General features: G+C 43.6%; 1 long non-coding RNA gene across 1 annotated transcript in view; it reads left to right on the top strand.

The window, feature by feature from the left end:
• The window catches only part of LOC309646279, a 394596-nt gene that overhangs the window by 291442 nt on the left and 78549 nt on the right, over window positions 1-24605 (top strand). Inside the window, exon 5 of the long non-coding RNA XR_014255240.1 lies at window positions 15192-15243. This is a non-coding gene — a long non-coding RNA (uncharacterized lncRNA). The remainder of the gene's footprint in view (window positions 1-15191; window positions 15244-24605) is intronic.

The following is a 24605-nucleotide window of genomic DNA, read 5'->3' as shown; positions in this document are numbered from 1 at the left end:
TTGTGGTCAGAAAAGATGCTTGATACGATTTCAATTTTCTTAAATTTTCCGAGGCTTGATTTGTGACCCAAGATGCGATCTATCCTGGAGAATGTTCCATGTGCACTTGAGAAGAAAGTGTATTCTGCCACTTTTGGGTGGGATGTTCTATAAATATCAATTAGATCTATCTGGTCTATTGTGTCATTTAAAGCTTGTGTTTCCTTATTTATTTTATGTTTGGATGATCTGTCCATTGGTGTAAGTGGGGTGTTAAAGTCCCCCACTATGATTGTGTTACTATCAATTTCTTCTTTCATCGTTGTTAGCATTTGCCTTATGTATTGGGGTGCTCCTATGTAGGGTGCATAAACACTTATAATTGTTATATCTTCTTCTTGGATTGATCCTTTGATCATTATGTAGTGTTCCTCCTTATCTCTTGTAACAGTCTTTATTTTAAACTCTATTTTATCTGACATGAGTATTGCTACTCCAGCTTTCTTTTGATTTCCATTTGCATGGAATATCTTTTTCTATCCCTTCACTTTCAGTCTGTATGTGTCCCTAGGTCTGAAGTGGGTCTCTTGTAGACAGCATATATATGAGTCTTGTTTCTGTATCCATTCAGCCAGTCTGTGTCTTTTGGTTGGGGCATTTAATCCATTTACATTCAAGGTTATTATCGATATGTATGTTCCTATGACCATTCTCTTAATTGTTTTGGGTTTGTTTTTGTGGGTCCTTTTCTTCTCTTGTGCTTCCTACTTAGAGAAGTTCCTTTAGCATTTGTTGTAAAGCTGGTTTGGTGGTGCTGAATTCTCTTAGCTTTTGTTTGTCTGAAAAGCTTTTGACTTCTCCATCGAATCTGAATGAGATCCTTGCTGGGTAGAGTAATCTTGGTTGTAGATTTTTCTCTTTCATCACTTTAAGTGTATCCTGCCACTCCCTTCTGGCCTGCAGAGTTTCCACTGAAAAATTAGCTGATAACCTTATGGGGATTCCTTTGTATGTTATTTTTAGTTTTTCCCTCGCTGCTTTTAATATGTTTTCTTTGACTTTAATTTTTGTTAGTTTGATTATATGTGTCTTGGTGTGTTTTTCCTAGGGTTTATCCCATATGGGACTCTCTGTGTTTCCTGGACTTGGGTGACTATTTCCTTTCCCATGTTAGGGAAGTTTTCCACTATAATCTCTTCAAATATTTTCTCAGACCCTTTCTTTTTCTCTTCTTCTTCTAGGACCCCTATAATTCGATTGTTGGTATGTTTAGTGTTGTCCCAGAGGTCTCTGAGATTGTCTTCAATTCTTTTCATTGTTTTTTCCTTATTCTGCTCCTCAGCAGTTATTTCCACTATTTTGTCTTCCAGCTCATGTATTTGTTCTTCTGCCTCCATTATTCTGTTATTGATTCCTTCTAGTGTATTTTTCATTTCAGTTATTGTGCTGTTCATCTCTGTTTGTTTGTTCTTTAGTTCTTCTAGATCTTTGTTAAACATTTCTTGTATTTTCTCAATCCGTGCTTCCATTCTATTTCTGAGATTCTGGATCATCTTTACTATCATTACTCTGAATTCTTTTTCAGGTAGATTGCCTATTTCCTCTTCTTTTATTTGGTCTTGTAGGTTTTTATGTTGCTCCTTCATCTGTGACATATTTTTTTGTCGTCTCATTTTTTTTTTTTTAATGAGTGGGATTGTGTTCTTGTTTTACTGGTTGTTTGGCCTGAGGCTTCCAACACTGGAGTTTGTAGGCTATTGGGTAGAGCTGGGTCTTGGTGCTGAGATGAGGAACTCTGTGAGACCTCACTCCGATGAATATTCCCTGGGGTCTGAGGTACTCTGTTAGTCCAGTGGTTCAGACTCAGCGCTCCCACTGCAGAAGCCTCCCCCTGACCCTGGGCTCGTGAATCAAGATACTGCAAGCCACGTGGAGTGGCAAAAAAAAAAAAAAGAGAGAGAAATATAACAAAGTAAAAAATAAAATTAGACTAGGAAAACTAACAGATATATTAGAAAGAATGTAAAAATAAAAATATAGATAAATCAAGAACTGGAAGGTACATCAGTAGCACAACAGTAAAAAAGAGGAGGAGGGAAAGAAAAAAAAAAAGTGTGTGTGGGGGGAAGGCCTTGGCTGTGGAGAGTGGGGCCTAAGCAAGGGCAAGGTTTGGGTGGTGGGCAGGGCCAATGCTCAAGACCCACAGGGCTGGATAAGGCCCTGGGGGCTGTGGAGGGTGGGGCTTAGGCTCAAGGAACAGAAGGGGCCCAGGCATGCCCCCCACCCCAGTCTCAGAGGGCAGGGGACCTCACCTCGGAGCCTAGCAGGCTTTCTGGGCTCGAGTGGGCAGGGCAAATGCCCTCCTCTCCTCTCCTGCTCCTCAGGTCTGGGGTCTGGGAGGGCCCCTCCTGCCTGCCTCTCCCGATCTCCCTGGCCTCAGGGGCACTGATCTTGTCTGGCCTCCACTTCTCCTCCCTCCTCAGTCCCCGTACATCCTACCAGTTCACTTTGGGGTTCCTTCCGTCTCCTTGGGGGTCAGAGTCCCCCACCAGTGGCCAGCAGGCACCCTAGTTGTGGGGAGATGCTAACTTTGTGTCTTCCCACACCGCCATCTTGACTCCTCCCCCTATTCTTTTTCCCCTTTAGTCTTAAAAATAGTTCATTTGGATGTAGAATTCTAGGCCAACAGTTATTTTCCCTCAAAATTAATAAAATATAATAAAAATATTATATATTAGTATATAATTATACACATATATTATACAATAATTTTATATAAAGTAATTATAAATAAATATTCTAAAAATAATTATATATAAAATAGTTATAGATAAGTATTATAAAATATTATAAAATTATTATATTTTCCATCTCTATTTTGTAGGTGCCTTCTGGTGATTTCCCCAAATCTATCTTCCAGTTGACCAATTAACACTACTTTCTTTTTCTGATCCTATGTTTAACCAACCACATGAGTTTTAAGTGTTTATGATTTTTTCTTTTCATTTCTAGAAGGTCTGTTAGCTCCTTTCCAAATCTGCCTCTTCCTGTTCACACTGATCTATTCTTCATTATACTTTCTTCTTAAACTGTTAACTCTCTGGTCATTTTAAATACACCTGTTTCACATCCTCTTTCTTCTTCCATTATATGCAGTTCTTGGGAGCCAGATCTCTCTAAATACAGACCTGCTCACTCTTCCTCAGTGTAGTTCATTTTCTCCTATTTTGGCAATTCTGTATTGTGAATTTATATCAATCTGGGATGATTTTATTTCTGTAGGAAGTCTTTATGCTCTTGGTTATAAATTTATCCCTTTGGAGCAGTTATATATTTCTTTCTGTTGTTACCATTTAGGGGATCCACTGAACTGCAAAGGTTTTTATGTTAAATATTTGGTTTGTAGTTCCTCTATATTTCAAATAATGTAATTTAACTTTACGCCTTTAAGAGGAACTTGCCTGAAGTTTGGATATTTTATAGGAAACTTTCTTGCCAAATGATTTGATAGACAGTAAACTTCCTTTAGCCTCCCTAGGAAGGTAGATGGAATCCATCTATATCCTCTTTAAGGATGAGGCAGTTTTTTGAATCTCTGGACTTCACACACATAGTACAGTTTTGACTCCCCACTTTTCTCAGCCCTGAACACCTATTCTCAGTCCCCTTGCAGGAATTAGAACCCAAGCCACTGGGACCTATACTCTGGGGAAGAAACCAGTGGTTCCCTATAGAGTCCTTGGTTTTCTATTCTATTTTTAATTTTTCTCAATGTTTTTGGCAGTTGAGGATTTCAATTTCTTAGTTTTGAACCCACCTCTGCATTACGTATTTTGTCATGATATTGCATGCAAAATTTCTATTTGTTTTGGCAAGGGTGGGGCTGGCTTGTATCAGCTTAGCACGCATATTACCAAAAGCCATCCCTGCCATGTTTATATTTTCATTTTCATATTGGCAGCACCACATTAATCACCAGCCAGTTGGAAAGAAAGCCTGAAGCTTTCACAAAACTTAAAACCAACCAACCAAGAAAAAATGTTCAAGTCAGTTGGTTGGTTAAAATAATGGAGTTGATAGATTTTAGCATCCTGGGTGATATACGATGCCGTTGTTTTTTGCATCAGACGTTGTTCCTGAATCCAAACCTTGACTTGGATTCAGCATAATCCTGGGAGTATTACTTCTCTGAAACTCACCTTCATAATCTATGGGATGAAGATAATACCTACTTCCTGTGTTTTCAGTGTGAGTTAAAAGAGTTTGTATGTGTACAAGTTCCCAAAGAGTACTTTTATATTTATATTAAGTTTATATTTACTTAGCAAATGTTCCATTCATCTAATTTTTTTAACTAGGGTGCCTTCCTTCTCTATCTCTACCTCTGTCTCTACCAAATCTCCATCGCTTTCCCACTGCACAGGGTGGTGGGTCCTCTTCTGTAACCAGTGTCTAGTAGCGCGGGTTCTCCTGGTTGCAATAGTAAACATTGAAAAGACACATGGAAGACCCACTCCTTGCCAGTGCCCGCTGCAGAGGACGCATCTTGTGTTCAACTTCACATCCTCTCAGCCTGCAGTTGGGCTTGACTGTTGCTGTGGTAACCAGCTGCCGCAGGTGTAACTTGGCAGCACCTCTCCTCCGCTGTACCAGGTGTCCCTTGCCTTCTTCCCTGACGCTCCCCTCACTTGGGTTGCCTGCAGGAGCCATGCAGGCGTCCTGACGCGTGCCCCTGGGCAATCCTGGAAGCGTAAGGTCAATGGAAACGACCATTGTGGGGTAAGAGCTACCCTTTTCCATCCTAGGAAAAACAGTTCTGAGGTGCGTTCTACCTGGCTGTGCTCTGGAGGTCAGAGCTCCGGTTTCTTGCAGTTCAATGGTTAACCAGCTTAATCTCGCAGCCAGGGATTAGCTTTGCTCCCCCCAGGTTCACTCTCTCCATATTATACTCCTGTTCTTTGGGATTACCTTTCAAAATAAAATACCTGGACATAAGCCCTTGCCTCTGGCTCTGCCTTTTAGGAGAGCACAGGCTAACTCACCTGGATAAGTTCACTAAGAGACTAGATTTTCCACATGAGGAGGTGAGAACTCAACTCTATTAGAGATTTAAGTACTAAGATTTAAGTGTGAGGATGCTTGTATCAATGAGGTTGTGAAACCAAGGCCTTTTAGGTTGCAGAAATCTTTACAATTTACACCATATCCTTCCCCAAAGAGGGTATGAGATGCCTTTATAGATAGAGGACAGTTAAAAATCATTTAAATTCCAGAAGCTTACAACCAATGCCACATATAAAGCCTGGCATTTGCTATGCTGAGGGCATTGGGTGAGGCAGCTACCGAATGATTGGAACTATGTAACCAGGGAACGCTTGAGAAGAAAAGTCTTAAACAGACAATTGTGGGATGTCTCAGAAAATCATAAAAATTAAGGATGTATTTTCCCCTAAATCTCTCCTATCCTTGGGATGATAGACATGATTTCAACTCCATGGAACGACTCTAATTCCCGTCATTAGAAGGTCAATCTAAAATCCAGCCAGAGCTGACTTTTCATTCATCTCTTGCTTGCAAATAATTGGAGGAGAGATTGTATCACTTAGTTGGATGGCCAATGAGTAAGTGCTTAGGGCCTTCCCGATCACGACCCCCATAAAGAAGCTGGTTGTAATTGCCAGCGTCAGAAGTGGGGCATCTGGGTGATATTTCTCCAGCAGAGAACCAGCTTCTGACTTTTTTCCTGGCTGTGCTTTTGGAGATCAGATGCCAGATGTACAATGAATATGCAAGAGAGCTAGGGCCCGGGGGCCAAAAGTAATACCTCTCCTCTTGTTTCAGTGGCAGGTGGGTGGAATTTACCTTTGGCAAAAATATACGGAGGAAAAGTCAATCTACAGGAGCTGGAGGGGAGGAAATAAGTCAAATGCTGACCTATTTGAATAAACCCTCCATTTAGAGGCCCCTGAATGGATGTAAACTTGAGCAGACTGTTTAGAAAAGGGCAAAGTGACCAGAAATAAGAACTCGGAGAGGTGAGACAGCTCTGGGGAACAGACAACAGAGCCTCAGCATTTTGAAAACCCATGTCACTGAAAGAGAGATCACAGCACAAGGAATAGGAGTGGCATTCAAAGAAATAACAGGATGAAACAGTTCTGAGAAAAACCTACATCTGCAGATCAAAAGTACCCACCAGGCCCCAGGTGAAAAGAATAAAAACAGATCAACACCTAGAAAATAGCCTGGTGAAATTCTTGAACTCCAAGGACAAAGAAATGATCACCCACGCAGACTCCAAGAGAGGAAGCTAATGACAAAGAGTCAAAGTCAGACTTACCTTCTGCAGCATTAAATAGGAGACAACATGGACAAATGAAGCCGGAGTTCTAAAGGGAAAAGGAGTCGTGGTACATGGGGATGCTCGTGTGTGAAGTCCCAAAAGAGGCATCTTCAGATAGGCAACAACTCAGGGACACAGCCGCCCACCTCCCTGTGCTCAGAAAGCTAACACAGATGCCACCAGCCACCCAAAGCACGCGTCATGATAAAGGAGCCACAGAGCACTGGGTTGGGCACAGAGAAAATGACAGCCAGCCTTGAAGCCATTCAAACACAGAATTAAGTTTGAATCACTGCTCTAAATATGTTTTGAAAGCTGAATGCAAATGTCATTGTGCGTTCTGGAAAGAGATGATGTTAAAAATAAGCTGCCAACATAGCAATCAATCAATCAATCAATCAATCTTTAAAAAAAAAAAAAAAAGCTGGGTCAAAAGTTTCAGACTGTGCCTATAAAAAACATGAGATAGAGACATAGCGCTTATTTCCCCAGATGAAGGAGGGTTCCCCATGGCTCCGGCTGATGGGGACATCGCCACTGCTTCCATTGGGTTCTCCTTGGTTAGCGGTCAAGGGTCTTTCTCTTTGCCCCCCAACCCCACATAGCGATCCCAAGTGCCTTCCCTTCTGTTGGGGGGCATTGCTGGGTCTTCCTACAAGAGTCTTGGATTGTTGCAGGCAGGGTGTCTTCTGTGGGTGGTTGAGCGTGTTTGCGTGAGTCATGTGTGTAGTGAGGGCCACTCTTCAAGGGCATTCTGGACCCCTCTATTCTGCATCTTGGACTTCTGCTAAGAAAGGTTCCACGCTCCATCTCCTTCTGCCATCTTCCTCCTATTCTCAGATACTTCTTCCCCTACCCTACCCAAGGTCCTCTTTTGTCTAGTCTCTGGAAGGGGAGAAACTGAGCTTATAAGCCATCTTCTCCCTCTGGCCCTTCAAATCTATGTTCTCCCTTTATGACTGGCTTTGGAGGATGCCCTTCTGGGTAAAAGCAAGAGAAGGGAGGGAGGATATTTATAGAGAACAAACAGGTTCACAATTTGGAACATGACCCAGTCACACTGGTTGCTATAACCTTTTATACTGTGGAATACAACATACCCACAACACAGTGCGCAAAGATGCATAACTTAGTGGTTTTTCACAAGGCAGACACCTGTGTACCCACCACCTGGGCCAAGTGCCTAGAAGTCCCCTTTGGGTCTCTCTTATCCACCCCCCCCCCAATCACCACCTCCTTCTCCCTAAAGGAACCACCACCCTGAATTTTACTAGGCATCACTTACTTGCTTTTCTTCACAATTTCACTACCTAAACATGCATTCCCCAACACTCTAGTTGGATCTTGTCTCCTTTCTTGAACGCTATATAACTGAAGTCATAGAGTGTGTATTTATTTGTGGGTCTGGCTTCTTTTGCTCCTTGTGATGTTGTGCAGTTCATCTATGCTGTTGCCTGTAGCTGGGGTCTGTCTGCCTCTGTAGCTTCACAGCCCTGCATTGCTGGAGAACGCCATCCTTTTGTTACCCGCTCGCTTGGCTGCTGATGGCCATTTGGGCTGTGTCCAGCGTTTAGCTATTACAGCAGTACTGCTGTGAGCACCGCTGTCCCCGCCTTGTGGTACACATGTGCCTGCGTTTCTGCTGAGTGTGTCCTAAATCAACAGCGAGGCATGCCATGCTGCTTTATCACCTTAACTTTCGCGGTGAGTTATTGATTTGGGGATGTGTATTTTAGCCCTGGCACTTGTATCCTGACGTATGAATGCTTGAGTGACATTGTTATAGGACATAAAAAGGCATTTTAAATTACAACACCAATAAATGTTGAAATAATAGTATGAGAACCATCGGACTCCCAGGAGAAGCTATCGTGTATACACAGGGTGGCTGTGGGGTACCCAGCCCTGCAGACTGGGGGTGTTGCTGTTTTCCAGCTGACATCCTTGTTCTCCAAGCAACAGCCTGCACACACACCCTTCCTGGCCCATCAGCTTTGAACTTAGGCAATTCTTGATGAAAAATTTTTTCGATTTTGTAGCTGGTATTATTTATAAGATGGTACATAAAGTGAGGCTTTATTAATATTATAAAACACTATTTCAAGACTGAATAATTCAAAAGCACGTAAAAAGCAGATTCACCATATCACTGAATGGCTCCTTCCTCAGCCACAAATATAGCCAGCAAAATCTTTAAAATTATTGTTTGGAAAAGACTCAATTAAATTTGGATCTAAGGGCCATTCTGGTCCCCTGTCTCTTTTGGAGAACTTGGGGGAAAAGAGAAATGGAGGAGATTTTATTCTCTTAAATATATATTGAATACATATATATATATAAATAATAAAATATACATCATCTATTTATATGTAAATAAATATAAAGATAATATTGGAAGGAATATACCAAAATGCTATCAGAAGTGGTTTTTTGTGGGGGAGAGGTGGTATTATGGATAACTTTCTATTGTTTTCCTAAATTTTTGTTTTAAGTACACTGACTTTTCCAACTAGGGAAAAACTTCTAAAATATTATTTGAAACAATGAAGTCTTAAGAAGCCATATAAAAAAATGGGAGGATATAATTCAAGTAGAAATACGAGGCTCCATATTTTGCTCTACACTTTTTGCTATAACCGAGGCCAGATGGAAATCTTAAGTAATGTGTCAGCCTCATCATCTTATAGAAAGAAGAAAATCAGGCCTCTAGGAAGCACCAACTTTTATCCTAGCCATTCACTACAAACTATAACAGGAATTTTTCAGGCCAATAGATCATTTTCTCAGGGACACTGAATTGACGGTGTCTTCAAGAGCAATATTTCTTCCTCTCCCAGACACTGACTCTCAGACCCAAAGGCCATGACATTAAATTCCCATGCAGGGAAAGTGTTTTGATGGGTGTCAGTTATAAAGTAGTAAGGTTTGCTTTCTTTCTGTGTCCTGCCTTGAGTGAAAGATGGAATTGGGGAACGTGTGGGAATGACTGGCATATGGCTACGTATGGTACATTGTAAGATTTCATCAAAATATTTGCTGCCCCCTTTTTAACAGGTCCAACCTCACAGGGTTACATTCCATTGTAACCTCACCCCCATGTTCTGTGAGAGAATATTTCCCACCCCACTGACAGCAGGCCTGGCCATGTTCCCTGTTAAGGGCAATAGAATATGCACAAAAGTGGTTTATCTGTCTACAGCAGAGCCTTTAAAGGACACTGCAAGGTTCCATCACTGTTCCACTTCTGCAATAGGATCACTGTGTCCAGAGAGGGTCCACATCTTCCTCCTGGGGCCTGGGATGAATAAAATGAGGATCAGAGGAGCAGTTGACCCACAAAGGGCAAGTAGCCCAAGCAAGAAGGAACCCTGTGTTGTTGAAAGCCACTGAGCCCCCGAGGGCTTGTTACTACAGCAAACTAGCAAAAGCTGACTAATACCTGAGACTGCTTTTCTTCCATGTTGACCAGCCCGCTGATTGAATTCTCAGGTACTGTCTTCCTCTGGTGTTTCTTACTCCTGTGAGGGGTGAAGAAGTGGGGTGGACACCACCTAGATTTGAACCTGGGGGAACTTCTATGCCATCCACTTTGGCAATGGAAGGTACACTTTCTATGGTACTGAGAACTGTGGTCTCAGCTTAGATATCACTTCCTTTGGGTAGCTTTCTCCATCCCCCTGGCAAGTATGGATTAAATGTCCATCCATCCGCACTCTCCTGTGTCTCCTCTATTACTGTGCATCCATCACACTACACTGTAATTGCCTGTTTACTTAGCTCTCTCCTTTTCCTATACATTGTGTGAAGGCAATGATTGTACTCTTACGGGATGAATTGTGCCTCCTCAAAGATTCATATGTTGAAATTCTAACCCCCAGTACCTCGGAATGTAATCATATTTGGCGGTAGAGTCTTTTAAAAAGTAATTAAATCAAAATGAGGTTATTAGGGTAGGCCCTACTCCAATATGATTAGAGTCCTTATTAGAAGAGGCGATTTGGACACAGACACATATAGAAGGAAGATGATGTGAAGACACAGGGAGAAGATGACTCTTCATAAGCCAAGGAGAGAGGCCTGGAGCAGATCCTTCCCTCACTGGCCTCAGAAGGAACCAATCCTGCTGACACCTTGATTTTGGGCTTCCAGCCTCCAATCTGTGAGTCAATAAATTTCTATTGTTTAAGCCACTCAGTTTATGGTACTTTGTTACAGCAGCCCTAGGAGACTAATACACATACCTTATTCACTTGCCAGTGTTGAGCACAAAGCCAGGAGGAGAATCAGCATCTGATGAATGTTTTTTGAGTAAATGAAGGAATGAGTCAGTGACCTAGAAGAGTCATCGGCTCAGTTTATACAGTTGAAATTAATCAAGTACTGATAAAACACCACTGACATTCAGAGAAATTCCACGTCGTTCCTAGGGTCCTCATGGAGAAAACTGGACCTGAAGATGCAGGATGAAACACCATTTACCGTTCCCATCTTCCAGATGTGGAGAGGGATGTCCAATATAGCTACAATAAAAGATGAAATTCAAGCTCATGAGAGATGTATAAACAAAATGAGATTGGAGGGAAAATATGAAATGGCTGAGGAAAGACTCAAGCCTTGAAAGACATTTCAGCAAAAAGAGAAGTAGTGGAAAAAGAGAAATCCAAGGCACAGGATAAAAGCATGTTCCAGAAACAGAACACAACCTGTTTGGTTGGATCATGTCCGGAGCCATGGAGGAGAAGGTCATAACAGGACAATATTTGGGAGGGCCTTGAATGCTGATCTGGAAACATTTCTGAATCTGTATTTCTGCATTTATCTCTTACAAAGACTGGAAATATGACTATTAGCTCTTCCTCCACCCCGCCCCTCCCCACCTTCCCCGAAGAAGCATCCTTTGGTTTAATTATTCATTGCAAAAGCTGTCTTCTTCTCCATTTTTTGCTATAATTTTCAATAGGAAATTTATGCATGGTCAATTAGCCCTCTAAGAACACCTTCAACTCTGACGGATGGGCCAAGCTTTTGTTAAGACACTGCTCAGTACGTGTGTATATGTTTGTGTCAGTGTAGAGACTGGCAATTAGTCCGGAAAACAAATCACCTCCATCAAACAAAGACAGCCAGAAATTCTCTCACGCACATTCAGATCTGGTAAATCACTTGACAATCACAGGGCTTTCCGGGACATGGTGGTCAAACAAATCTCTCTCTTCAGCCAAGGTGGCCCCTGGGGTCATCTTTTTCACGTGCTGGTGATCCCACACAGGTCTGTGTAGCTTGATACCATACCTCAAGCACAGCCCTTGGACTTGGAAGCACCAACCCCTCTCCTTACCTGCCCTTGACCTTGTTCCAAGGTTGTTGCCAGCTGTCTGCTCCTCAGCAGGGTAAGCATATCGGAAACCTAAGATGAGCAGAGATTGGGAAGGAGATGGGGTATAGAGATAATTAGAGCTGGTCAGATCCTAAAGGGGAAGGGAATTTTAAATTTTAATCTAGATATTAATATTTGGTTTAAATTTTATCTTACTTTAAATTTTTATCTAAATATTAATTTATATCCCACACTGATGCCGAAATGATGTGGGGCAACCAAGATTTGGTGATGCAAATGAGGTCTCTCATTGCATAGGCTCTCCATGTGGCCCAGGTTTCCCCAGCCACGTTCATTAATAACCAGAGCAAGTGAGTATAAAGGAAATGGCCAGTGAGGAAGCCATAGGTTCGTGGAAGTCCCCACCAGGACCCTCTGTTAGCTTTTGGGCTGGACATGCTCTCCATGTATCTCAGAGGTACTGCTCTGGAATGTGACACTAGCTGTGAAATCAGCATCCTTGCCCAGGGCTGTGTTGCCAACAAGATGCTTGGCATTTCCCCATAAGTGTTTGCTTTGAGCCTTTCCCCATCAGAGCTGAACCTAGAGAAAGATAAAGCAGAAAATGCCTTAGACCCTGGCCTTTGAGATACTCATCCAGATTGTTCTACCAGGAGTGTCAAAACTTGAGTTCAAACCCTAAAGCTGCCAGTACTAGAATTTTGACCTGAACCTTTCTGAAAGGAAGGGAGAGAGTGGGGTTTGGAGGTATCCAGTCTCTAACATCCTGTGATGAGAGATTTAGCTAAGAAACCTCTGAAGCTTACACATCAGTATCCAAGGAAAGTGATATTCTGTCCATGCCCCCTTCCCTCCCACCACCAAGCTGTACGTCTACTTTTGGGTCTTCCTTTCCCCTTTGAAGATGTTGTAAGTATTCATTTCCCCTCTTTCACCAGAGTCCCTTATCTGGGGTGGGGAGGGAGCACATAGTTTACATCTGCCAAGGCCCCACCTCTCTTGCTCCGGGAGTCCAGGGCTGCCATCTTGGATGGTCCCACCTTCCAGTTGGTTGGTTCCCAGAAGACTTGGCCTTTGCCTGGATGAACAGCCCAACCACATGTCCCAGGGCTGAGCACCTGGAGCCATCTCAACTACGGATGGCGGGGGAGCTTTGGCAAAGCACTTGTCTCCGGCCCCAGTTCTTTTTCATCTTTATGCTCCTGTGAATTTAAAGGGAAATGAGAACCAGATACTTCTGATGACTCATCAGAAAACACTTAACTCATCAGAAGACTGTCTAGGGGAAGGTGTTTGAGAGCCTGAAAACCTTTTTTAAGACCCTTTGGGAAGTAAAAATTGCAATGTTTTCCAGAAACCTGGGTTTCATATCATATCCTTTATTCATCTTTGTACGATCTGCCCCTGCACCTCTGAATCTGGAACCTCCATTTAGCTGGACCAACTGTATCTGAAATAATCAGGATAATTTATCATATTTGTGTCATTCTCCACTGTTTTCCATGATATCAGCTATCCCATTGGATTCTTATGAAAACGTGGTGAGGGAGGCAGGGTAAGGACAATTATATTTGCCATTGGAAGCATCAAAGGAGTTAAATGGTCAAATCCGCTTGTAATTCACACAGCTTAGAACAGACCCCAGGCTCCTAATTCCAAGACCAGTGGTTCTCAAACTTGAGCCTTGAATCAAAGTCCCCCTGGACTGGAAACCTGGTTAAAATAGAAGTTGCTGAGCCCCCCACACCACGGTAGGTTTGGAGTGGGTCTTGAGAATTTACATTTCTAAGAAATTCCCAGATGAGTTTTATGGCCTTGGGATCGCATTTGACGCCACTGTCTGAAAGATACCCCCAGGGGACACCATTGGATCCTCCGTGAATGTGTCGAGTTGCCTTCCTCAGTATCATCCAAGCTAACAGAGGAAAAAGGAGTCTTCTTTCACCAAAGCGGAATGTCACATATTTGCAAAGACTGGTCGGCAACAAGAGACCAGTTTTTCTGCCTGGGACTTGTCTCCTACTGCAAGCAAAACCTCCCCAACTCAGCGTCGCACTGTTTCCTTCGCTCTGCTTCCCCCACTAGGGCTTTCTTAACCTGTTTGTTTTGTCTCCTAACATCTAATGACATTTTCCTGCTATTACGTATGACACCTTGGAGGTAATGGGACTGAAGATCACTCATAATTCTTAGTTTGCTCTCAATGACTATTGCGTTCCTTAATGTTATCTCCATATGCGGAATCCCCACTGGGGCAATATTGCCTTTTTGGCATCGTCAGTTAATTTGTTCATTTCCATGTACCTTATTGAAAGCTCTCCGAGTCTTAATTAGTCCTCTTTAGCTGCTTTTCCCCGCAGCCCCGTGACACAGAACCAAAGGCACCGAAGCACGGTGAGGAACAGGCCTAATTAACAGGCCCATGACTGAAACAGAAAGGATGGAATCTGCAGGAGACGGAGATGATTCATGTACAAAATAGGGGGAGCTGATGCAGTGGCAGGGGAGGTGGGCATAGTCCGGAAGAGCAGTTAGGATTTGTTGTCAAAGATATTTTGTTGTTTAGGACTGCCGGGCATCCTCTTTCCTTCCAGAAACTTCCTCTCACCCTCCCCACCCCCAATTCCAAATGGCTCTGGAGGGGCTGCCGATCGCAGAGCCGCGATTCCGTCCTCTGCTGGAGTGTGGGTTCTTGACAAGGTCTGGCTGTTTGGAGGGCTCTATCCTTCTGGCCCTGGTTCTAGTTGGGTCAGTCAGAGCTCCTTCCCAGGATTTTTCTGCTGCATGTAGTTGGAAGGACTGCCTTTAGCCTTTGGGATCATGAGGTTGGAAGGTGTGACTCTGGCAACCAGGAGTCATCTTCCCCACAGCATGGAAGGAGCCCATACGTAGCAAAAGAGTGAGGCCAAACTCTAGAAAGAAGAGGCAGGAGGTAGAGAGAGGACAGAAGGCCCCCAAAGCCGGAGTTTGAGCCCGGCATTTTGACGCCAGTGCTACTTTCACCCTCATAAGTACATCAGACAAGAACTTCCTTGTGTTGATCACATGCAAATAAGGCTTCAGCATACTCCTGTGACCAGCTTTGCCTGCCTCCCATCAGCCCAGTTACTGTCATGGGGACCTGACTTTGAGTTGGTCCCAACCAGGGCGAGGAAGTAGAAATGAAGACACTTTTGTCTCCTACTCCAAGGAACTAAGGGTGCTTCCACCGCATTTGATCCTACAAGATCAGTTTCCTGGGGCCTGTTCCCGTATATACTAGGATGTGAGCCATAGATTGTGACGTCCCTTGGCTGCTGTGGAGTGCAGGGCTGGCCACCTACTTGGGGGGCACCCCTGCATAGTCACTGTGAACCCTGTTCCTGCTCTGAACCAGCCGCAGTCCCTTTACCTTGACTCATTCCACAGGAAATATTTATGGAGCACCTGTTATGTGTTTGACACATCTGGGGATAGAATAGACGTGCTTCCTGCCTCAGAGACCTCACGGTCCAGCAAATGAAGATGGTTTCTCTTGTCTTCTCTCCATAGGTCAATGCACGTACTCAACGTCCAGACCACAGACCCTTGGTGGCCCTAAAAGGTAAGGCACAGAGCTTCCCATCCCCAGTACTCCTCACGGTAAAATCTAATTTAGCTTTTGTCTCCCAAAGAGGAGATTCACACTGGAGTTGGGTGTGGAGTAGGGGATTCATAGAGCCCTTTTGACTCCGAGATTCCAGGATTCTAAGATACTGTTTTCATTAGGACACAAAACCACCTCCATTCACAGATACACAAGGAATTCTATTACTTCCTGTATTTTTTTTTTTTTTTTTTTTTTTACTTTTGTAAAATATCCTTGTTAGGCACCCTGGAGATTTTTGCTTTGTCTTGTTTTGTTTTGTGGAGTTGTATTTAAAATTTCTTCTTGATTAGAAAAATAAGGCATATTCATTATAGATCATTCAGAAAATAGAAACATTACAAGAAACAAAAGAAATTTAACCCATAGTCTTGGTGCCCAGAGATAACTAGTTTTGGCATTTTGCTATATCATATGTGTACACTGATGTATTTTTATGAAATGAATATCATATTTTATATAAAATTTGGGGTCCTGCTTTCCTTATTTTACCTTGAGTAAGTTTTTCCCTACCTCAACTATTTTTTTAGGTTGTATGACATTGCATCACAAGGACGTATTAATTTACTTAACAAGTCCCATATTGTTGGACATTTAGGTTGTTTCTATTATTTGCTATTATTACTAGTACTGTAATGAACATCTTTGAGCACAGGTACCTCCCCTCGAAATAGTTTCTTAATGGTGGAATTGCCGATCAAATAACATAAACGTTTTCAGACTTTCAAAACACACTTTCAAAGTAGTACAGTATAATGAAAATTATACTAATTGTATCAATTTCCTATTGCTCTTATAATAAATTACTACAAACCATGGCTTAAAACAACACGATTCCCATTTTACAGTTCAGTAGGAGGGTGAGAAGTTCAAAATGGGCCTCACTGGGCTAAAATCAAGGTGTCAACAGGGCTGTATTCTTCCCAGAAGGTTCCGGGGAGAATCCATTTCCTTGCCCTTTGCAGCTTTTGGATGCCACCTGCATCCTTTGGCTCATAGCCGCTTCCTCCATCATCAAAACCAGCAATGGTGGGTTGAGTCCTTGTCCCATGTCATCACTCTGACCTTCTCTTCTGCCTCCCTCTTCTACATCTAAGGGCCCTTGTGATTATATTGAGCCCACCCAAATAATCCAGGATAACCTTCTTATTTTAAGGTCAGTTTATTAGCAACCGAATTCCCTCTTCAACCTTGATTCACTCATGCGATGTACCTTAACATATCCACAGGCTCTGAGATTAGGAAATGGACCTCTGTGGGGGGCATTATTCTGCCTCCCATACCTATTTAGACCAGAATAAGTGGTAGATAAGACACCTATATCATTGCATTCTCTTCTGCATTAGGCATTTATACATTTTTTTTTTTTTTTTTTCTGTGCCATGAGGCTTGCAGGATCTTAGTTCCCCTACAAGGGATCGAATCCAGGCCCCTGGTAGTTAAAGCACCAGGTCCTAACCACTGGACTGCCAGGGAATTCTCAGGCATTTATACATTTTTAATCTTTGCCAAATTAGTGGGTGAAAAACAGGTTCTACTAGTTGTTATTATTATAACTGACAGTTTTTCACCATTTATATTTTTTCTCTCTAGAACACACCTGTTCTCTTCTATTATTTTATCCGTCTTTCCCACCTTTACTTTTTAAATGAGATCTAGCAAAAGCCACCTTAAGGGTGTCTGAGAATAATCCATGACCCAAACCTAAGAGGCTAAATACCTGTCACCTCATTTACTTGGCAAGAGGCTCGTCTCAAATCCCAAAGTCCTCCCCTTTCCAGCCCCCAGCTTCTCCCAAACCCCCATTCAACCTCCTGGAAAGACTAGCAGATGTCCTTTAGGAAGCCTGACTCCTGATAATATGTTAACACATAATATAACACAGGCTTATTCAGGGAACCAGTGGACTCAACCCAAGTGCCACATAGAAAAACCCTTGGAACAATGCTGGGACCACCTTTCTGGAACCTTCCAGACCTGATTAGAGAAAATCCATTATTGAAAAACCATCATCTCTGCTATAATCTGAATGTGTCTCCCCAAAATTCATAGGTTGAAATCCTAACTCCCAAAGGTGATGGATGGTATTAGTAGGTGGGGCTTAAGTCATGAGGGTGGAACTCTTTTTTTTGGAACTCCTGTGAATGGGATTAGTGTCCTTATAAAAGAGGATCCAGAGAGCTGCCTAGTTCCTTCCACCATGTGATGTTGCAAGAAATCTATGACCCAGAAGAGGGCCCTTACCCGACCATGCTCCACCCTGATCTTGTGCTTCCAGGCTCCAGAAGTATGAGAAATAGATTTCTGTTGTTTATAAACCACCCATTCTTTTTTTTTTAATTGAAGTATAGTTGATTTATAATGTTGTGTTAGTTTTAGGTGTAGAGCAAAATGATTCAGATATATATATATGTATGTATATATACACACACTCATGTACACACACACATATACATACATATATATTCTTTTTCAGACTCTTTTTCTTATAGGTTATCACAAAATAGTAAGTATAGTTCCCTGTGCTATACAGTAGGTCCTTGTTGGTTACCTATTTTATACATAGTAGTGGGTATATGTTAATCCAAATTCCTAATTTCCCCCCTCCCACCCCCTTTTCCCTTGGTAACCATTAGTTTGTTTTCTATGTCTGTGGGTCTATTTCTGTTTTGTACATAAGTTCAGCTGTATCTTTTTTTTTCTTAGATTCCACACATAAGTGATATCATGTGATATTTGTCTTTCTCTGTCTGACTTACTTCACTTGGTATGATAATCTCTAGGTCCACCCATCTTGCTGCAAATGGCATTATTTCATTCTTTTTTAAGGCTGAATAGTATTCCATTGTATATCTATGTACCACATCTTTTTTATGCATTCATCTTTCAATGGACATTTAGTATAAACCACCCAGACTATGGTATTTTGTTATAGCAGTCTGAACAGACTAAGGCAGAAATTGGTATCGAGACGTGGGGTCCTGATATAACAAATGCTTAAAAATGTGGAAGCAGCTTTGGAACTGGGTAATGGGTGGAGGCTGAAAGAGTGTGGGAGTGATGCTAGAAAAAGCCTCCATGGCCATGAACGGACTGTGGAAAGCAATTCTGGTGAGAGCTCAGAAGGAGAAGACGAGAGTTGTAGAGAGCCTCCATCTTCTTAGAGAATATCCAAGTGGTCCTGAACAGAATGTCCCTAGAAGTATAGGTGGTAAAGACAGCTCAAACAGACTAAGCTGGGGAGGGAGAGAGAATATGACAGACTACAGGGATTTCAGGGAGCTAGGCCCCAGACGGCCAGGGCACTGCATCAAGCTCCCCCTGTCTCTGGGGCATCTCAGAAGACAAGGGGACCTGTGGTTGGGCTCTTGCTTGCTTCTTGGAGTTCTTCCTTGAGGGCTGAGGAGGAGACGCCTGCCAGGGGCCTGGGGGAGCTGTCACCGACTTCGCACCCTCCCGCTGAGGCTCTCTCCAAACATGCTCAGCGTCATTTAGGACAGAGGGTGAGGGAGGGCAGCCCAGGGCCCCTCCTTCAGAGGTGGATTATGGCCCAGCTGCAGCAATTTGAACATATCCTCTGGGGTCTCATCAGCCACTCCCATCCCAGGTGACATCTCAAAGTGTGTTCTTCATACTTTGGAAGTAATAACTGCTGTTTCCCCCCAAATCATATTTCCTTGTGCCCCTCGGCCCTTCCCTCTTCCATCCTCCCACAGCAGCTGGAGATGCTGGCCCCATGCTTTGTGCAGGAGGAAGATCTGAGTAGGATGGACAGAAGGAGTCCCATTTTTTCTGGGGCTTGTTTAGGAAAATGGAAAGAGCGTGAAGACAACTAACTGGGACCAGAGGGAAGGGGTGCGTGGTGGGACGGGGGCTCCAATTGCAGGTGCCTGGGTCTAATGGGGCTCTGAGAATGGACAGAGGACCGGTTTGGGGGCTTACGTCTAGGGAGGTCTGTGGTCACAGCCGTGACAGTTTCGCCAGGCTGGGGTCTGCTGTAGGACGATGGCTACCTCCCAAGTTTGTGGCAGGAGGCCTGCTCCGGCCCCCGGTCATCCTCCTGCAGAGGGAGATCTCCTGAGGAAGGACTGGGGCGGAGACACTGCCGGGGATAAGTCTGGTTAAATGCTCGAGTGGGGTCAAGCTGGCTTTCCTCAGAGGTGACGCGAAATGACCCTCTGAGAACCAGAGTCTGTAGAAATGTCTGAGAAGGATGAGAAGCATCCTTGAGACCATTCAGTCCTCAGTGGTGATCAACCAGGTGCGCACACAGGTGGCAGGTGGAGAACGGACTCTGGGGAGCATCACAGGGTCTTTATTTCTAAGAGTTCTCATATCCTTAATGGTCCCTACCTCCATGACTGTGACAATCTCTCTTTAACTCATGCATTTTTCAATAATTGCTGTAATAATAACACCATTTATGCTTCCCGGATTTGTAACAATCCCTGATTACTAATGAAATTGCTGCTTTGTTCACTTGCGTCGTAGAGAACCGATGGAAGTGCCATGCCTTTGGAGTCCTCGGCTCCATAAATGACAGCCACTGCCGAATATTTGTAAACATGTTAATTTCCTCCTCAGGAAAATGTGGGTTTTGGGTTTCACTTGATTTGAGACCTGGCTTCTTTGATGGAGTAGTGGGTGGTATATAGCATGTGAGATGTTGAAAACCACTGAGGAATTTCCATCTGCCTGCTCACCGCTTGCGAAGGCTGAGGGCTGCAGGGCTGGGACCAGGTCTCTTCAAGGGGAATGCCTGGCTCGTGGGAGGCACACAGTTGAAGTTGTTTAAACTGTAGGACTCAGCCCTGACCCCTGACTTCCAGCCCCAGTCCTTCCTCAGGAGGGCGGTGATGCTCGCTAGAGTCTGTTCTCCACCTGCCACCTGTGTGCGCACCTGGTTGATCACCACTGAGGCCTGAATGGTCTCAAGGATGCTTCTCATTCAACTCAGCCATTTCTACAGACTCTGGTTCTCAGAGGGTCATTTTGTGTCACCTCTGAGGAAAGCCAGCTTGACCCCACTCGAGCATTTAACCAGACTTATCCCTGGCGGTGTCTCCGCCCCAGTTCTTCCTCAGGAGATCTCCCTCTGCAGGAGGATGACCGGGGGCCGGAGCAGGCCTCCTGCCACAAACTTGGGAGGTAGCCATCGTCCTACAGCAGACCCCAGCCTGGCGAAACTGTCACGGCCGTGACCACAGACCTCCCTAGATGTAAGCCCCCAAACCGGTCCTCTGACCATTCTCAGAGCCCCATTAGACCCAGGGGTCTAATGTGTCTTTGGCAGATCCCAGAGAGTAAATGGCCACTGCTTCTGAGGGACTACCTACACCGGATGTGGATATGGATGTACCCAGGGACCTGAGTGCCCAGCTCTCCTAGCTTGTGCAGCAGAGATCCCACTGCCTCTGTCTTCTTAGGCATCAGACTCTATCTTAGTCTGTTCAGGCTGCTGTAGCAAAAATATCATATACTGTGTGGTTTAAATTACAAACACTTGTTTCTCATGGTTCTCGAGGCTGGGAAGTTCAAGATCGAGGTGCTGGAAGATTTGGTGTCTGTTGAGGACCTGTTTCCTGATTCATAGATGGCCGTCTTCTGGCTGTGTCCTCACATGGTGGAAAGGGCGAGGGAGCTCTCTGAGTCCTTTTTAATAAAGACACTAAACTCATTCATGAGGGTGCCACCCTTGTGACCTAGTCACCTCCTAAAAGTACCACCATCTAATACCATCACCTAGGGGGTTAGGTTTTAATAAATGCATTTTGGGGTGACACAGACGTTTCAGTCCATAGCAGATTCCATTGCCTCCCTTTCCAGCTCCTCTTTCCCAAAGTCCCCTTCTGCACATCAGGATGAGGTCCAGCCTGCCCCTGTTCTGGTCCATCCCAGGGTTCACTTTCTCCTACATCCTGGGGATCTATTCTGAGTTTGGGGTCATATGAGTGATACAGGTGACTTGGAGGCTTTTCAACCTGGAGACTAGCTTGCAAGTATCAGCAGAGCAATGGTGAAGAGGGAAAGCCTAGATGTGGCAGAGGGGAAACCTCATGCAACTGCTGGAAAGTTATTTTACGAAAATATTTCCTTGCTATTAAAAAAAAAATGGAACCCATTTGAAAGGCATTCACCTGGAGATTCTTGAGAGCCTCTTCTCTTGCTTCATGGTCCATTTGGCGAGATCTCTCATTGCCATGGCCAAAGGTATGCTCTTAACCAGTGTGTCCTGGAGCTGGCTCTTATGGGTCACAACAGCTGACTGTACACATCTCTGCATTCAGGCATGTCAGATTGAGAGTATTAACACCATAGACATCTGCAAACACCACAAATCTGCCCCCGCACTCAGAGCCAGCACACCATGCTTCTAACTGACCTCCACTTACCCGTCTTGCTGTGCTAACCAGTGGTCCTCCTTTCCTCTGTAAAACCCGCTGACCAATGCCCTCGCCCCTCCGAGGCTCACAGCTGTTCCAATCAGGGAAACTGGATGCTTATCAAGAGTCAATTACCCTTGTCCCAAACCTGTTCATGCAAAAATTATTTGTTATAGTAATTACAAAATTAGGTAAATATTGCAGTACTGATGGAATATGAGTAGGAAGGTAATAGAGTTGTCATTTCCATGGAAATTAAGTCGAGTGCTTGGGAAAGACTTAATAAAGGCAAATTGCTTATAAACTGCTGTCAAATTGAGTGCAGGCAAAGCAACTGTGAAATTTGGGGAAGGATTATACAAATGGGGAAGAATTCTGGGTCCCAGTTGCTTCGAAGTGTCTTCAGTTCTTGTTCTACTTCAAGTGAATAGAACAGGAGATTTGGAAATCAAGTGGAACTCCAAGTAGTGAGGATGTACCCAAAGAATGGATGCATATTTATACATTTTTAAGTTAAAATAGGATATTGCAGGTGTGCTTGTATCGTTTTTTTGCGATTCCGTGCTCTAACCCACTTTTGGGTGATGCTGAGCCATCAGTACCGATCTTGCTGGCTAAGAGGCTTCTGTTGTGACCTGTGCCACCCAATCATCTCAGCCACACTGTGGCTTTATTTTAGGCAAAGATTCAGCCTTTTATTCTTAGCTCTGCCATCTTGAGGGTTTCTCCTTGTCAATTACAAGGTTCAACCTGAGACTGCTTTGTTTGTCTTCCATCCACGGCTTCTCTACTTGCAGCCAGTTCATTCTTCCCTTGTGAACTGAACACCCTCTTGTTCTGCCCTCCCTCCCTCCCCCCCCTCCCTGACCCCTGCCTCTGCTCAGGGAGCTTCTGCTGTACAGCCCTTCCCCCATCCTCCAAGCATGTTGACGTCCTACTCATTCTTCCAAACTCAGCTCTAGCATCATTTTCTCCAACTTGCTCTGATCCACTGACTGGAAGTAGTCTCACCATCCTCGACATTCTCATTCTCCATGTCTTGCTCATGATCTGGATGACTTCTTATGGAAAATTAGCTATTTACACCCTAAGACTGGGGATCTGAAGGGGACTTTAGAGATCCTGGAATCCACCACCCTAATCTTGTAGATGAGAAAACAGGGCTAGAGCCCTGACATGAGTGGTTCTAAGTGGTCCACACAGTTAGTAATAATAGAGACTGACACTGAATATGTGAATGTCCCACCTAGAGCACGGTGTGCACTGACCTCTATTCAATGTGCTTTGCCCATTGTAGATTTTCCTACATGTTTTTTCTTCAAGATTAGATTTATTTGATTAAAGTGTCCCTTATTAAATATGTCCAGATTGGAAAGAACTATATATATATATTTTTTTTTTAAATTTTATTTATTTATTTATTTATTTTTGGCTGTGTTGGGTCTTCGTTTCTGTGCGAGGGTTTTCTCTAGTTGCGGCAAGTGGGGGCCACTCTTCATCGCGGCGCGCGGGCCTCTCACTGTCGCGGCCTCTCTTGTTGCGGAACACAGGTTCCAGACGCGCAGGCTCAGTCTTTGGGGCTCACGGGCCTAGTTGCTCCGCGGCATGTGGGATCTTCCCAGACCAGGGCTCGAACCCGTGTCCCCTGCATTAGCAGGCAGATTCTCAACCACTGCGCCACCAGGGAAGCCCAAAACTATATATTTATTGGAGAGAATTTGGAAAATCCAAAATGATGTGAAGAAGAAGATAAATACCACCCTTGGTCTTGCTATACAGAGATGAGCATTTTTAACATTTAGGGTCATTTCCTTCAGATTGGGTGGAAAGAAAAAGAAAGCAAACAAACCAGTATTATGCTTGGAAAAATGCTTGAAGGAAGAAGTGCTTTTTGGGTGAGCAAAAGAAGTGAAGCATTTCAAATCGTATCTCTGATGCCTATCCAACCACCCATCAACTCACAAAACAAGAATCTGGTGGGGCAGACCCTCTGCTCGACAAAAGGGGTTCAGAGATGAATTACATATTGTGGGTTCCTGCCCTTGAACATTTCAGAGTCTAGTGGAGGAACCAGACATATAAACAGATAATCACAGCGCAGTCTGACAATGGAGAGATGAGTGATTTTAATGCAGGATGTAATTACACGCAACATTACGTGACATGGATTTTATGGCCTATAATATTGGGCTGTGGTGGTTTATAATTTCTGTTATCAAACTGAAAGCCACATAACAATGACCAGGGAAACTTTCTTTAAAGGTGATTGTTCATAAAGAGGAAATAATTGGAATTTCACAAACCAGTAATTACAAAAGCAGGAAAGGTTACTATGGTGTATTTTATAACTGTAATCAAAAAAAAATTACAGGGGGATTTAAAAAATGTTCCATTAATTAACTCCATTAAAGGTTACTGTCTGAGATGAAAGATAGATCAACTAAAAATCACACTTAATGAGAAGTTTAAGGGATTTGAAATTGGCAAGTCAGGCAGACTCTGGAATCAAGCCCTTCTTGTCTCTGTTGGTGTTTACATTGTTTGACTACATCATGACAGTTACTTTGGTCATTATTGTTATCATCGTATGCTACGGCCTCTTGTTATTAAGAAGGATATTTTGCATTATTGAACTATTCTAAAATAGTCGCAAGATTTCGGCTCTTGTTCCATTAGTCTTGTTTTTTATATATATATAAATTTATTTATTAATTTATCTATTTTTGGCTGCGTTGGGTCTTCGTTGCTGCGCGTGGGATTTCTCTCGTTGCAGTGAGCGGGGGCTACTCTTCATTGCAATGTGTGGGCTTCTCATTGAGGTGGCTTCTCTTGTTGCAGAGCGCAGGCTTTAGGCACACGGGCTTCAGTAGCTCAGTAGTTGTGGCGCACAGGTTTAGTTGCTCTGCTGCATGTGGGAATCTTCCTGGACCAAGGCTC

Source organism: Balaenoptera physalus (assembly GCF_965194825.1).
Source record: "Balaenoptera physalus genome assembly, chromosome: 16".
NCBI classification, from domain to species: Eukaryota; Metazoa; Chordata; class Mammalia; order Artiodactyla; family Balaenopteridae; genus Balaenoptera; species Balaenoptera physalus.
Note: the sequence above shows the minus strand (reverse complement) of the source record. Positions and strands in the feature narration are given on the sequence as shown.